Source organism: Chlorocebus sabaeus, chromosome 13 (assembly GCF_047675955.1).
Source record: "Chlorocebus sabaeus isolate Y175 chromosome 13, mChlSab1.0.hap1, whole genome shotgun sequence".
In the NCBI taxonomy this organism is placed as follows: domain Eukaryota; kingdom Metazoa; phylum Chordata; class Mammalia; order Primates; family Cercopithecidae; genus Chlorocebus; species Chlorocebus sabaeus.
Genome location: NC_132916.1, coordinates 85482261 through 85498234, shown reverse-complemented (window position 1 = coordinate 85498234; position 15974 = coordinate 85482261). Strand labels below are relative to the sequence as shown.

Below are 15974 nucleotides of genomic sequence, written 5' to 3'. Positions count from 1 at the left end.
GAAACACACTGTTTCTCATTCTTGACATGATGATGCCTGATGTGCTTAGTCAGAGAGACGGCTTAATATGGTTCCCATCCCAAAACTTAGTGAAAACAGCTTTTTAAAAAAATTTGAAACATAAATCCCCAAACATAATACTTCTGGCAAAATATTAAATCCTACCGAAGAAGGAGGCTTTCATGGAAACGGTCCAAAGAAACCTTTTAATTTGTTTAATGTTCTATAAGCTAGAGGTATCAAGAAAATGTGTATCTTCGTTTTAAAACAGACAAATTAGTGATGCGTCTACATGCCATCCACTTAACTTTGTTCCTGCTCTTCAGCCTTATAAGAGTAGCATTTTTTCTTGCACTGACTCCTGAAGCCTAAATCTGCAAAAGTCTGTGATGACATCAAGCTTAACATTTTGCCAAGCCTGTAAAATTATTTCTCAAAATAGTGTGCTAACACACCAGCTTTTACTCAAACCTAAATGAAATGTCAGGAAAGGACTCCCATGTTTACGCTAACTGCCCATTAGTAAACATTTCTGACTGCAATAACTGACGGTCCCATGTCCTCAATGTAATGGCACCAGCAAAATCCCTTGAAAATTTGCTCCTAACCACAAGTCTAAGTAGGATGTGGTCACTCAGGTTTTAGATTGATGATCCTGAAGAAATGTATTTACAGGCTGAAAAGCTTATAACCCTGGCCAAAATACTGACTTCACAGCACCAGGAGAAAACTCCTTGGACTAGACAAAGTAAATATTTGAAGAAAATCTGCATTCATTGGGTGATTTATTGGTACATACATAATTTATCCTTTAAGGAACCAAACAGGAGTTTTAATTATCTCCCTATATTTCTTCTCCTTATACTTTCCAAGTTCAATTGCAGCTTTGTTCAATCTCTGCCTTTTTTACTCTTTTGTCCTCTGAAGTTTTCAATTAAGACTTACTTTATAACAGGATTGTGGTTACGAAGGAAAATGTTCTTATTCTTCAGAAATGATGCTGAAGTCTTTCGGGAAAAATGTCATGAAAGTAAGTCTGCAACTTACTTTTAAATCGTTATAAAAAATGAACCCCCCTTGCCAACACACATATAAAACTATAAATTTGGAGACAAAATCACAAATATTAATAACTGGCAAATATAAAGAAAGAGTATATAAATGTTCTTCATATGATTCTTTCCTCTCCTCTCTAGGTTTGAATTTTTCAAAAGGGAAAGAAAAAAGTTTTAAAAGAATTACTTAATGAGCACCAGGTTTTCAAATTGTAAATGCATTTCTTGAGCATCCCACATCTAAAACTTGAGAGGTCTAGTGCTAAAGAAACGTCAAGACTAACAAAAGACATGTTGTTGTCCTCTACAGACATGATGCTGACTCAATTTGCACATCCTGGAAGTGTGCATCTGGGATGGAGGTGAAGAGGCATGCACAGCCAGGCATTTCTCTCCAGAAAGCTGTCCCTTTGGGGTTTCCTGGTCTTTCCCTCCCCGTGAGACCCTGGTTCACCTGCTGTCTCTCCAGCTGTCAAGCAGTGGTTCCTGGGAAGTCTGGGAGACCCGTGAGAGGTTGGAGGTAGATTCAAAGCACCCTCATGGAATGAATTTACCAAATAAACAACTGCTTGTTAGACATTTAAAAACATAAGTGCTACAAATATTCTTAAAAGGCTTTCAAAATTTCAGTGAAGACAAGAATGCTTTTTTCAAATGTTTATATAAAAATCTTATACAAGCTGTTTGCTATTACAGTCAGGATATATTTGGTGAGAAAAACAAAACATTGTAACTCAAGGCATGCTCCATTTCAGACAAAACATGAACTCTCTCCTTTAATTATATCAGCCATTACAACAAGAAAACCTTGTAAAAGGTTCTCACATGGGGCCCACATTATGGGGATCCACTTCACACTCAGAAAGGCTTGTTACACAGTTGAGAGAGAGCATGGTGGAGGACAGCTGCTTCTCCCTTTATAAAATCACTTCCCATTTGCTCTAAAACAGAATTTCTAAATAACAGCACCCAAATAGTACTCAAAACAGGATACTAAACCACTTTGGAGGGCAAGACGGAAGTCTCTTGTCAGCTTCCACAAGAAAGAGAATTTTAGGCTATACAAGTATTTTATTTGGGATGCAAACACTTTGATATAAAAGTAACTTTCTTTAATGTATTTGTGCTAACATGATGGGAAATGCCCAACTCACACATCACGATCTTAGTGCATCTATCCTGAACATGGCTGTCTTAATTAGCCTGATGTGTCTATAGTAATAAACACCAAGCGGCAGAACAACTCAATATACCCAGGTGCAATCTTTACCACTTAAAACACTTTAGACAGCTTGTAATCAACTGCATGGCATTTTCCCAATGAGAAATCCTAACTGCAAGATAAGGTATCTTTCTATCTATTGTGAGTGTTGACTTACATTGCAGGAATTGTGCTAAGAGCCTTCATCTGCATTATCACCTCATTTTAAACTTACTACTACCTTGTGAAGTATGTAATGTCCTGGGCACCAGATAGGAGAGGACAGAGAAGCACTGAGAAGAGAAAAAATGAACATTTATCAAGTACTCCCACATGGTACTGTAACAGTGCTCTCTATACATTATCCCATGTAACTGTCTCTACAACCCTATTATGTAAGTACTAGTAATGCCATTTTACAGAGGAGAAAACTGGGAGGCACATAACTGGACTAAGGCTGCAGAGATGGGAAATGAGCCTATACCATCATATGCCAAGTACTATGTGGGCACGATTCCTCCTTCTGGTCACCACATTCTACAAGCTCCAACACAGAGTAGAGGCAACAACCATGGAGGAATAGCCATGAATGTTCCTCCCGGCCACTGCACCCAGGGAGGCTAGAGCAGACCTAGTGCCCTGAGGGTGGGATGTAAATTCCTTTTTAAAACCAGAGGGTGTGGATTTAAAATCCAATATGGAGGGTCTATCTCTGGTTTAACGAAGATATTGAAGCCAATGGAAACAGATCCCAAATCTGGCCCCAAGACTAACCCAGCTTCCTAAAGAGCCTGTAGATGACCAACTACAGAGAGAGGAAGGCTCTAGAAGACAGAAGATGCTCCCTGGGAGGCTCTTCTCAGCTGTCTTTCTTCTTCCCTCATCCCCCTCTCTGTATGACTTAACTTGGCATCTAGGTGTATATGGGCAATTGTTCACAGCAGCCAAAAGGTGGAAACAACCCTAATATCTATCAACTGGTAAATGGATAAATAAATTATTGTATATTGTAGTATATAATGAAATTTTATCCAGTCACAATAAGGATTGAAGTACTGATACACACAACGATACAAACGAACTTCAAAAATGTTATGCTAAATGAAAAAAGCCAGACATAAAAAGTTACATACTGCATGACTCAATTTATATGAAATATCCAGAAAAGGTGAAACCGTAGACGCAGGAAGCAGATGAGTGCTTTCCAGGGGTTGAGGGATGAGGGGAATGAGGAGTGACTGCTTAATGGGGATGGAGTTTCCTTTGGGGCGAGGAAAATGTTTCAGAACTGGATAGAGGTCCCAGTTGCACAGCACTGTGAATGTACTATATGCCACTGAATTGCACACTTGAAGAGGGTTAATTTTATATGAACTTACCTCAATTTTTTAAAAGTACACATGCCAATGCATAGTCTTTGAGCAGTCCTGAATAATGATATACAGTATGCCACGCTATAAACATGCCCCACCCTGTGCCCTTTTTACATTACACACAAATAGGGACGGATTTCCTGTAAGCTGATCTTGAAGAAAAAGAAAATGTTAGACAAAGAAAATTAGAACTAAGACATCTCCCCCCCCACCAAATAAAAAACCCTCAACACTGTATCTTTGTTCTTTTCCCATGTCCTCTACCCTATTAAAACTAACAAATAATATAAACCCCAATCACTAAGTGTACCACAGACAGAAAACTTGGTACATAAAAGACCTAATAAAATCTGTCAAGTTTTGTTGCCCCCAAATTGAACAGAAAGATCCAGCAGGCCCTTAAACATATGAAAAGAAGCACACTCTCACTGGCAATCAGGGGAACTCAAATTCAACACAGCTAGTGATCACTTTACACTGCAGAGACAGAACACTTAAAAAGATTCCTAACACCTGGCAGGGGTGAGGCAAACAGGTATTCTCATATTTTGCAGGTGTGACTCTACATCTACGCAACTTTTTTGGAGTATCATCTGACATCATGTATGAGTTGTTGACTCCGTTTTTAGGAATCCATCCTTCAAATATCTAAGTAGATACATAAGAACATATGTACAAGAATTTAACTGCAGTGTTGTTAGGAATGGTAGAAGCCTAGAATGCACTTGAAGGTGTATCAGCTGGGGAATTGAATAAACTATGGTACGACAATACCATAGGATATTATGCAGCTGTTAAAAAGAGCCACTAGATTCATATTTGATAAAGATAAATGTTGTAACAAAATACTAAGTAAAGAAGTTGCAGAGTATTGTTTATGATGCCATTTTCATAGAAGAAAAAAATGTCCCCTCTCCATATAAAGGTATATGTTCATATGTATGTATATGATGTATAGAGAAAGGAAAAGAACCAGAGGAGTGGGAGAAAGACAATCAACTTTTTCTACATTCACCTAAATATTATTTTATGCACTGTCCTATAATTTTTTTATAAGTAGAAAAAGTTTAAATAAACAGGATTTTTTTCTGCACTTGCTTTTTTTTTTTTTTTTTTTTTTTTTTGAGACAAGGTCTTGCTCTGTTGCCCAGGCTGGAGTGCAGTGACATGATCTCAGCTCACTGTAACCTCTGCCTTCTGGGTTCAAGCGATTCTCATGCCTCAGCCTCCTGAGTAACTGGGATTACAGGTGCACACCACCATGCCCGGCTATTTTTTGTATTTTTAGTAGAGAGGAGGTTTCACCACGTTGGCCAAATTTGCCTCAAACTCCTGATCTCAAGTGATCTGTCTGCCTTGGCCTCCTAAAATGCTGGGATTACAGGCATGAACCACTGTAACCGAAGTGCACTTGCCTTTTATATGTGCAAGAAATATGAAGGGGACAGTCCCCAAAAACCCACTTTTAGAGGATACATTCTGAAATTAGTATATACTGAATTTTGGTCTCCTAAATTCTATATATTCTGTCCAATGGTACAACTCAAACTGGGCTCTGCAGACCAGCCCCAGTCCCAGAATAAGCCAGAAACTGAGAGTAGGCCTTTCGAGTTTTTTACAGCAGCTTGCCAGAGTAATTTTATGTCTGTTGACTATAAGAATAATAAATGTTTAATCAGGCTTATGTTTTTCGTTTCTTTAAATTTCATTTTTCTAGTATTTCATTTTTCTAGTAAATCATTTTTATATTTTATAAAATTATCAATCCATGACATACTGGAAATTAAAAACAAAACTGGTCCTTCACCCAAGATAATTAGAGAAGCAAAACTCTAAACAATGAGAGTCAATGTTCATAATAATAAAACATAGTAATATATTTAGGAACTTTAATAATGAAAGGTTAGATTCTATTGAAAATACATACTAATATATTCAAACTCTTATGAAAAAAGATACTAAATAGATTAGAAGAAAGCTTTCTGGTAATAAGAACAGATTACTAACCATTCTAGGTAAATAATTAAGTTCGTTCTTGTCAGGAAAAATGAACTCCAGTTTCTATTTACAAGTGAAGACTAAGAGAGCTGGAGAACAAATGAAACCCCATACAACTCCAAAACCAACTACCCAGAGTTCAGCCAAAGGCACTTTAACTTTTGCTGAACAAAATTAACTTCATTTTAATTTTTTTTCTCCCCTTTCATCCTTCTGAATGAAGATGCTAATAGCAACAGAAAATAGTAATAGAGACAAGGGGCAGGGTTGGGTGTGACTAAGGTCTGACTACTCTGCGCAGACTCTATTTAATAAAGTTTCACCTACCAATATTCTATGCTGGGGGTGAGGGGTGGGAAGGAAAGGGAGAGAGCTTACATCCTCCTAAGTCTTCTGAGTTTTCTAAAAGTTCATACACCAAGTTATAGTTACCCAGAAAAACTGCTGGGAAGAATAAAGAACCAAAAAACATACTTACAGTCCAGAAGTAAAAAATATCATTTGTACATACAAGCTTCTTCTCCCCTGCCTAAATTTTTTAAACTAATGCTATAGTGAGGTGCATTTCCAAATCTGGCAGCTTAAATAAAACCAACTGTAACTAGCACTGTGGTGAATGAAATGCTTTACAACTCACAGCTGTGACACTGAAATAAGGAAATCCTGGATTCCTACTAAGGGGTAACCAGCCTCAAAAGACAGGGCACATTTTGATGTTTTGAGAATTTCTGAGAAGTCAGAGAAAATTTAGGTTATTTTCATATCAGTTGGACTTTACATAATAAAAGAGCCCTAAAACAAAAAGCAGCCCCAAGTGTGGCAGTGCTATATTGTTTGGGTTCCTTATAACAATCAGTGTGTTCATAAGACACTTACAAACACACAGAATAAGCTGATGATCCCGGTGAGTGGGACACACGCTGGGCAGCTGTGTGAACTTTTTAAAAATTTTAATTAATTTTTTTTTTTTTAATTTCGATAGTTTTCGGGGAACATGTGGTTTCTGGTTACATGGATAAGTTCCTTAGTGGAACTTCCCTCTGAGTCTCCAGAGTCCATTATATCATTCTTATGACACACTATATTTGGTTTTCCATTCCTGAGTTACTCCACTTAGGATAATGGTCTCCAATTCCATGCAGGTTGCTGTGAATGCCATTATTTTGTTCCTTTTTATGACTGAGCAGTATTTCACGATGTATATATACCACATTTTCTTTATCCACTCATTGGTTGATGGGCATTTAAGCTGGTTCCATATTTTTGCAGTTGTGAATTGTGCTGCTATAAACATGCATGTGCAAGTGTCTTTTTCATATAATGACTTCTTTTCCTTTGGGTAGATAACAGTGGGATTGCTAGATGGAATGGTAGTTCTACTTTTCAATCTTTAAGGAATTTCCACACTTTTCCATAGTGGTTGTACTACCTAAAAAACTCTAAAGACTCATTCAAAAAGCTCCTAGAATTCAGTAAAATCTCAGGAGGCAAAATCAATGAACACAAATCAGTAGCACTGCTATAAACCAACAGTGACCATGCTGAGAATCAAATCAAGAACTCAATCCCTTTTCCAACACTTGCTAAATAAACAAATAAAATACTTAGGAATATACCTAACCAGGGAGGTGAAAATCTCTACAGGGAAAACTACAAAACACTGCTGAAAGAAATAATTGATGGCACAAACAAATGGAAACGCATTTCATGCTCATGGATTAGAATCAATATTATGAAAATGATCATACTGACAAAAGCAAACTATAGATTCAATGCAATTCCCATCAAAATACTATTATCATTCTTCATAGAACTAGAAAAAACAATCCTAAAATTCATAAGGAACCAAAAAAGAGTCCACGTAACCAAAAGAACAAAAGCAAAAAGAACAAATCTGGAGGCATCACATTGCCCAATTTCCAACTATACTACAAGGCTATAGTTACCAAAATAGCATGGTGCTGGTAATAAAAATAGGCGCATAGACCAATGGAACAGAACAGAGAATCCAGAAATAAAGCCAAATACAGCCAACTGATCTTTGACAAACCAAACAAAAACACAAAGTGGGGGAAAAATGCCCTATTCAATAAATAGTGCTGGAATAATTGGCAAGCCACATGTAGAAGAATGAACTGGATCATCTCTCACTTTATATAAAAATCAACTCAAGATGAATCAAAGACTTTAATCTAAGACCTGAAACCATAAAAACTCTAGAACATCGGAAAAACTCTTCTAGACACTGGCTTAGGCAAAAAGTTCATGACTAAGAACCCAAAAGCAAATGCAACAAAAACAAAAATAAATAGTTGGGACCTAATTAAACTAAAAAGCTTCTGCATAGCAAAAGAATTAATCAACAGAGTAAAAAGACAACCCAGATTGGGAGAAAATATTTGCAAACTATGCACCCGACAAAGGACTAATATCCAGCATCTACAAGAAACTCAAATCAGCAAGATAAAAGCAACCTCATCAAAAAAAGAAAAAAAAGAAAGAAAGAACAAACATTGTTTATGGAGTTCAGAGCTTGGATATTCAAGTATTGATTGCAGTTTTATTTTTAAAAGAATGCTACAATTTATGTGGTTTTTCTCATGTTTATATTAAAAGCTAATAAACTCTAATTTAAAAAACCATCAAAAACTGGGCAAAGGACATGAACAGACAATTCTCAAAAGAAGATATCCAAGTAGCCAACAAACATAAGAAAAAATGCTCAACATCTCTATTAGGGAAATGCAAATTAAAAGCACATGAGATACCATCTTATTCCTGTAAGAATGGACATAATTGAAAAACAAAAAATAATAGATGCGGATGTGGATGTGATAAAAAGGGAACACTTTCACACTGCTGGTGGGAACGTAAGCTAGCTGTGTAAACTTATGAAACAAAGACCAAGCTGAGGTCCTTGCCTCACCTGCTCTGCTTCAAGGGCTCATCAGCTTGGCCCCAAATGATGTCTTCAGTAGGTGGCGAAATGTTAAAACTGGGAGCTATGTGAATGAATGCGCTGAAAGACAAAACACGATAGAACAGTTAGGTCACTGTAAGAAAACATAGTATCATGCAACCAAGTGCTGTTAACCAAGTTCCTTCTCGGCTTGACATTGAACTACCTGCAAATTTAGTGCTTAGAAAAGGTCCAGGGACTTTCCCCTGAGGAAGAATTCAGCAACACCACAGTCCTTAATGCAACTAGATTTCACCTCCCCATGCCACCAAGACTTACTGTGCAGGGTACAAATGGCCTTCTTCCTTGTCAAATCTTATGTCCCCCTTTCACTCTTGTTCTCCTTGACTTCTTTGTAGTATCTGACACTGTTCAGTAGTTTTCTTTTTTTCTCTTTTTATTCTCCTCTCTCTCCTGCTTCTTTTATGGTTTCCTGCTCCTCTTTCTCCTTCTGCTTCTCGACCAAGGACACTTTTTAAGGCCCTGGGTTTTTCTCTCTTTCTCTCTCAGAAATCATCTATTCCCAGCGCATCAATTCTCTTCTTGCAGATAGCCCCCAATCATCTCCATTCCCTCCCTTGAACTCCTCTCCTTTATTCTCAACTCTCCAGTGAGCCATCTTTCCTGTATATGGTATCTCTACTGCATATGCTCATTCAAAAGCCTTCATTTCTTGCTGCAACACTACTAACTGTGGAAAAATGTGCTTGTCTATTGACCTCATTGATTTCTGCAATAGCAGAATTATCCTCCCAGTCAACCAAGCTCCAAATCTTAGATTCATTTTTGCTCATTCTCTCTTCTTCAATTCCAGTCATTCATCAAGGCCTATTGATTCGTTACATCTCACCTCTATCTCTTGCTACCCACTTACACTGACCGGATCCTGCTTAGCTGAGAAAAAACTCCTCTTCTTTCCTGATGTTTCCTCTTGTCAAATTGGCCAGCGTGCTGTGCTGCTGCCATTTTGATCTTTCTATCACTACCCCTGCCATTTTCATCTTCCTCTTGCTATCCCCAGCAATTCGAGAATCCTTACCACCCCTCTAACAAGCAGCCTGCATTGCCTGGTAGAGAGAAAACAAGACAGCAGAGTAGCTAAGAACTCAGGCTCTGGATCTTGGTGGCCATGCTTTGAACCACAGTTCCACAACTTAACTGCTATGTGCCTCAGTCTCCTCATCCCTCAATGAAGGTCAGGTGCAGTGGCTCACACCTCTAATCCCAGCACTATAGGAGGCTAAGGCGAAGGAGCGCTTGAGGCCAGGTGTTCAAAACCAGCCTGGGTAACATAACGAGATCCTGTTCCTATGGGAAAAAAAATTAGCCAGGCATGGTGGCACACACCTGTAGTCCTGGCTACTCAGGAGGCTAAGGCAAAAGGATCACTTGAGCCCACGAGTTCGAGGCCACAAAGAGCTATGATCACACCACTGCACTCCAGCCTGGGCAACAGAGCAAGACTCTGTTTCTACAAAACAGGGGGGCAGGGGGGACTTGATAATAACATCTCCTTCAAAGGCTTGCTGTGAAGATAAGAAAAGTTAAAAGGTGTGAAGAACTTAGAGAAGTGCCTAGCACAGTAAGCACTCCATTAAGTGTTGAATGGTAATGGCTCCCACCTGGAGCAGCCCACACAGCATCTCCTAAACCTGTGTGCTCACCTTTCCTTTGTTATTTACACCTTCCCTCATTGGGCTTATGCAGTGCGGAAACTCTTCTTCTCTTGGCTCCTCTATACAAATTCTGCCCGTTGTCAAGGCTCAGGTCTGATTTCCCAGTGAGCCAGTGGTAAATCTGAGTACTTCAGCTGCAGCCTAGCTTTTTTGCTTCTGAACTTCTAGAATATTTACTAGATGTCCCCAAATCAAGTTGTTTTTTAAATTACAGAGTGTGGAGGGCAGCTCACATGCTGGAAATTACTGGTGATGAAGCCGGAGGTCTTGCTGTTTCCTCTGGGTGCCCCTAAGTGAGTAATGTCTCAGAACCCCAGCTTCTTTCTCTGAAAAAGTTATTATCTTATTTATAAGGTTTCCTCAAAGATGGAATAAGAACATGTAACGCTCCTATCATATAATCAGGCATAAACATTGGTTCCCTTCCAGTGGGACTATAAACCTCCAAGGGTAGCTCACGTTTCTCCGTGCTCCAAGGACAGTAGTATGCAAAGATTAAACAGACAGGGGGATACGGACTGAATAAACGAAAACCTTTCCAAGTCTAATGATTTTATTACAATATTCTGAAATGGGCTTTTCCATGCCTATTCTAAATAACTGAAAGTGCTTTCATAATAAAATGCATTTTAACACACTTAATCTTCCAAGAACACAGGTTGATTCTATTGCCCTAATGAGGGAATATATTAGCTACTTAACCTTTATCTAACTCTTACATAATATTAAGATTTTTTAAAGATTCATTTTTACAAAACCCAGAAAGTCCACATGCAAACAACAAAAACCAAACAAAAAAAGGAACACAAAGTAATTGAAAAGATTTTTCATACCTAAAAAGGGAATTTTTAATCACAACCTTAGTCATAAACCTCAACAGGCAAGTCAGAAGCAGTGAAAGATAAAAGTGCCAACAAGAAAATCCGGTTGAAGTGCCACTCAGGTTCATGCAGTGCGTTACAGGGCGCACAAGACAAGCTGGCGGAAGTGGGTGCTGTACCTTTATCACGGCCGCCCCCACCTGACCACCTGTAGCAGCCTCAGAGGAAGCAGACAACCCCCACACACTTTCCAGCTGCATCTTGGCAGCCACAAAGTACGCACATACAATCAGCTAACGTATAAAAGTATATCAGAAGCATCAATGTGAAAAGGGAAAAAATCTTTAACTCGTGATGAGTAACCTGTGTTATTTAGATTCTGTCATTGAGACCCGATTCTAAGCTAAGGGGAGACCCCTCTAAAGACACCCACACAACCCTGATAACTGGCAGCATAAGTGCATAATCTTTGCATCAAATACCTGGGGCACTGAAGAGGCTGAAGCAGCAAATCCTTTGGTAGAGGGTGAGGACCAAAGGGGGTACCTCAGAGGCTGCAGTTCCTCCCCCTAGTGTTCAATGACAAATGGAAACATGTCACTGGGTCCAAACGCAGGGAGGACTAGTCTTTGCTTTGGCACCAGGCTAAACAAAGAAAAGACCCCTTGCCCCGTGACCCCACATTGTCCTACAAAGGAAAAGGCTGGATTTTGTTGATGAATGTAATTCACATGTTTGGAGCAGTGTCATTTGAAGGGATTGCTTCAGAAATTCATGCAAGTCACATAAGTGGAGAGAAAACAGGAAAAAATTAAGAATGGCTATTTACAAGTCACTTCTAAAACTTTGTTCTACTTGAAGAATTTTTATCATCATTTAAAGCAGTTAAATTAAAATGCACCTGCACTGTAAATCGTGAGAGAACATACCTGCTCTTCAAATATGACTTGAAAATTATTTGGTTTCTCCCCTACCTCCTCCTACCTGCGATGCTCTCATTTTACATTTAATTTGGAAAATTAGAAGAAAAATGGAATAAGCTCAAATCCTAACCAAAAATTGTTTTTACTTTTAAAATACAATTTTAGAATTTTTTAATAAATGTAAAATATTTTATTATTTACGTGTTTAATAAAGGAGAGAGGGAGGAAGGAAGGAAGGAAAGAAGGAAGGAAGGAAGGAAAGAAGGAATCAATGGGCATTAAAGAAAAGTGTAACTTTTAAACCTACTTTCATAGTTCAAATACATCCAGTATTTGGAGGTCAGAGTAGTTACACTTCACCAACTTTATAAAGGAGAGGCTTTTAATAAATGCAAGGAATGTCTACCACAGTAATACATGTGTAAAACATTTCATCTGACAGCCATGTTCTAAGTTAAAGTTATATTTCCTACTCTGAAATAATTTTAATTTATGGCTAACAATGGTAACAAATGTTTTCATTGAGGCCCAAGAAAGTATGAGAGTAGTTATTCACATATTCTCATTTCCCATGTAACATGCCTAGGGACATCCTGAATGAGAGCACAGAAAAAGTGGAGGATTTCTCTGCCTACTCTGCTTAACATCAACACCACTTATAAATCTAAATATAAAACGCACACCTTTAAATGATCACCATTAATGTTAATAAGCATTAAAGGTAGACACTGAAGTCTTCTGTATTGGCAAACCCTAGAACTACATTTTCATTCAGACAGGTTGCCTCTGGATAAATGTCTATCTTAAGATTTTTTCTAAAAACAAGTTATGGCATTTGCAACTGCCTTCTTTAAAAGAATGCAAATTCCATTGCCTGTGGATTACGCTAAGCAACAGAGTGAGAGAGAGGAGAAATTTCAGTAAAATTTTGAGAACCGTAGTTTGCACTATAGATTTTGTAATGTACCTTCCTGCCATTTAACCCAACCCTATTTTCTTATTTCCTCGTAAATATACTCCCCAGTTATTAATCCCTTATTAAACCCTGGGACAACAGTCATTTTGGTACCAATCACACCTTAGTTTTCCACTATTACCTGCTAAAAGTTCTCTTGGAGAAAAAAATATATAACTGTAAGAGAAACCTGAGTGATACAACTTCAGTATTTTAACATCCTAACCCTTTCAAACTCTTTCTATATGAGAATTGACTGTTTTCATCCTCCCTTGAAAAAATGTGTTCGGGCATTAAAATTCCTCTACCTTGGACCCTTTTGTAATGGCTGCCTAAGTATTTACTTTGATATACTATTCAAGAAACCAATAGTTCGAGGTTTTCACTTCTTTTCTTGAAAAGAGTATCACAAAGTCAAATTTCAGCCTCATCTACAAGACATTTAAAAATCACACTGCTTTCCTGATTTAACTCCTAAATATGCCCAACACAAATAATTACGTGTGTTCACATGAAGATACGTTCTAGAAGGTTCAGTCACAGTGCTATACAAACTAATAAGTAGTGGTATAGTCACACAATATAATACTATATAGCATGGAGGATGAAAAATCAACTACCATAGTCAATATGGTGTCATACACAATATGAGTTAACTGTGTATACTATCGAGTAAAAGAAGGCAGACACAAAATAGTACATTCTATATCTCCATTGATATAAAGTTCAAAAACAGGCAAAGCAAATCTATGCTTTCCAAAGTCAGAGTAGTGGCTACCATGGGTGGAGTAGTTACTGGAAGGAAGCCTGAGGGATTTCTAGGGCACTGATAACGCTGTGTCTTAATCTGGGAACTGGTTACAACAGTGTGTTCACTTTATGGAAATTCATCAGTAAGATGAATACACATTATATGCATACATTTCTCTATGTATATTATCATTCAATTAAAAAGTTAAATAAAATTAATCAGCTTCTCTTAAGAAACAGACTTACAGGGATGAAAATTAGAGTGTTTCACACAGTAAAATGGAAGAAGCTTAAGAGCTAGGTTCAAATTCCAGATTCTACCATTAATTATTCAATCTTAGATTCTCTGGCTTCAAATTCAATAAAATGGAGCCAACAGCAAAGATCAAATGACATAACACTGAAGGCATTTTAAGCAAGAAAAATATACAAATGCTTAGCACTATTGCCTGAAATACTAATAATGTACTTATCCAAGAAGCCTTTAAAGTTACATGGTTCTACACAAAATGTTAGTATAAACATAACTGGCAAGATAATATTACCAGTTTTGCTATTTAAAGAACTTCCTAACAATCAAAGGTATGCAACATTTATTCTACCCAAAGTTAAAGTGTTCTGCCCTAATCTCTACTTTGAGACACTTGGTAAATACCTTCTGGAAGAGTGTCAAGATACATAATATTATAGGAGATGATGTCAAATATTAAAGCTTGAATAATAAGTGGACTAGAGAATGATTCTACTCACAGTTCAATCCATCTCTTCTTCTCACTGACTTCTCAACAGTTCTGTGCTTTCCCATGTTTTCCTCCTCCTTCCCACTCTACCCTGTCTCCTACCCGGCCATGCCCCCTTTCTCTCTGCCCACTGAAATTCTACCCACTTGTCAGTGCGAGCCAAGGCATTCCTCTGGTGGGACACCCTTCCAGGTCACAGGGACCTTTCCAGGCCATAGAAACCTTTCCTTCCTTTGAAGCACTTTTTTGTTTAGTGCCTCGACCGTCTGTTTGCAACCGTCTTGGATCCGAGCATTGAACAGCTATGTATCTATCAAGCCATGATTTAACAACTCATGTGCTCATATCTTGCTTCCCCAGTAGGCTATATTTTTTCCCTAAAGGCAGGGACCTGTGTGATACTTATTTTAATCCCCCTTCAATGCTCTGTATATTGTAGATATACAGTTGGGTAGCAATGCTTGTTACCCAATGCTCTACCTTGTGGGTTCAAGAAAGCAGGAATCTCTAAAAGTAGGGCAAAGGTGCAGACTGGGATTTCTTCAAGCAAGTGGATTCTGTTGGTGGCATCTCATCTCTAAAACTCTATGTTAAGCTCTGATCTTCTTTTCTCTGAGAGCTCTCAATCACTCTAAACTTTACAGACTAAACCAGTACTTTGAAATCAAAGTATAAGGTGAGACACATATAATTTTAAATTTCTAGTAGCCACATTAAATAAAAAGTAAAAAGGAACAGGCCAAACTTATCTGAATATTAGTTAATCCTACATATGTAACACATTATCATTTCAACATGTAATCAACATAATAAAAATTATTAAGGAGATATTTTATATCCTTTTTGTTTGAAATCTGGTGTATATTGCACAGCACATCTCAACCACATTTCACATGCTTAAATGCCACATGTGGCTGATGGCTACCATACTAGACAGACCAGGTTTACAGTTTAAGCTAGAACATGTGATTTCAAACCATTCTGAAAAAACAGAAAATCCAACAAACCCTATAGGAATATGCAGTAATCTTCCTAAATCTTGGTCTTAAAAAAATCAAAGAATACAACCAGGCACGGTGGCTCATGCCTGTAATCCCAGCACTTTGGGAGGCTGAGGTGGGCAGATCACCTGAGGTCAGGAGTTTGAGACCAGCCTGGCCAACATAGGGAAACCCCATCTCTACTAAAAATACAAAAATTAGCTGGGCATGGTGGTGCATGCCTGTAATTCCAGCTACTCAGGAGGCTGAGGCAGGAGAGTCGCTTGAACCCAGGAGGTGGAGGTTGCAGTGAGCCGAGATTGTGCCATTGCACTCCAGCCTGGGTGACAGAGCGAGACTCCGTCTCCAAAAAAAAAAAAAAGTCTACAGTACTTTATCATTTTATAAAGCCCTCTGTCATACATTATCTCACCTAGATGACATACATACAGCAAACATTATCGAAGCCATAAAGTAGTTTCTTGGTCCTATATACCAAAATAACACAGACCTGGTAACATACTTAAATCAAATAACTCATGG

The 15974-nt window shown here is 38.1% G+C and overlaps 1 protein-coding gene across 4 annotated transcripts in view; it reads right to left on the bottom strand.

The window, feature by feature from the left end:
* BACH2 (BTB domain and CNC homolog 2) overlaps positions 1-15974 on the bottom strand; it is a 367860-nt gene that overhangs the window by 334746 nt on the left and 17140 nt on the right. The window contains exon 2 of one of the 4 annotated variants that reach the window (XM_038002259.2): positions 8554-8646. The exons of the other annotated variants lie outside the window; for them this stretch is intronic. The gene's annotated coding sequence lies outside the window, so the exon portion shown is untranslated. The remainder of the gene's footprint in view (positions 1-8553; positions 8647-15974) is intronic. 4 annotated transcript variants of the gene reach the window in all.